This window comes from Physella acuta, unplaced genomic scaffold (genome assembly GCF_028476545.2).
Source record: "Physella acuta isolate Inbredline_101_S28 unplaced genomic scaffold, ASM2847654v3 ptg000243l, whole genome shotgun sequence".
NCBI lineage: Eukaryota > Metazoa > Mollusca > Gastropoda > Physidae > Physella > Physella acuta.
The window spans coordinates 149,131-150,148 of NW_026731762.1; positions in this window are offsets into that span (position 1 = coordinate 149,131).

A 1,018-nucleotide genomic window follows, 5' to 3' on the forward strand; every position below is an offset into this window, starting at 1 on the left:
TTTACATTTCTTTCGTCATTCTCTTTTATTGCTAATCAATTTTTTTTATCAATTGCTACACATTTATTTAGTTGATGCTTAGAAGATGAAGGAGCACTTGTCTTACTGACATCAACAACTGAATGTCATTATACACATGATTGGTGTATGTGCACTAGGTGCAGATAACTCGTAATCTACCATTTAGTTCTATACAAGTATGAAAATCAGAGTTCCTTTCTGGCATCGTCGTCCAATTTTTACCCGGGGACAAACTTTCGATTTGCACCCCCCTCAAACTTTCGATTTGCACCCCCCCCCCCCTCAAACTTTCGATTTGCACCCCCCCCTCATACTTTATATATATATATATATATATATATATATATATATATATATATATATATATATATACCGAGGGGTCTATGGGGGGGGGGTTATGACCCACTCTAACCCCCCCCCCTAACTACGCCACTGGGGGAGGGGGTATTCAGACGGTCTGACGTCACACTTTTGCATTATAAAAAAGCAATGTTAGAAAACGAATTTTAGACGTTATTTCGAGTTTTAAAAAACTGTTTTAATAAATTGTAATTAAAATACTCTATGTTGACATAGTTCAGACAAGATTTTGGAAAAATATCGTATTTTAAGAAAAATTCAACTGCAATTTTGAGGTGTGACATTATAGGGGGGGGGGGGGTCTGGCTTTTTGTGACGATGTGTGACGGATGGGAGGGGGGGGGGTAAAAATCATTCCAAAAAGTGTGACGTCATTTATGGATGACCCCTTGGTCTAAAGAGGAATCTTTGCTCACTATGTTCGAAGAAAAGGGTCTCGGGAGATGGTTTTGGCCTTCACTGACCAAGTGCTACGTAGGTAAGGAATTTCTAATTAATATTAGGGAGGGGGTGGGGGTATAAATAAATAGCTCCTTTGCTGTCAACTACATCATAAATTAAACCATTTGAAAATTTATTTTAGGGTCTTACGTAGATGACGTCAAGTTTTTTTTTCCCGATTTAATTCTAAAAACGC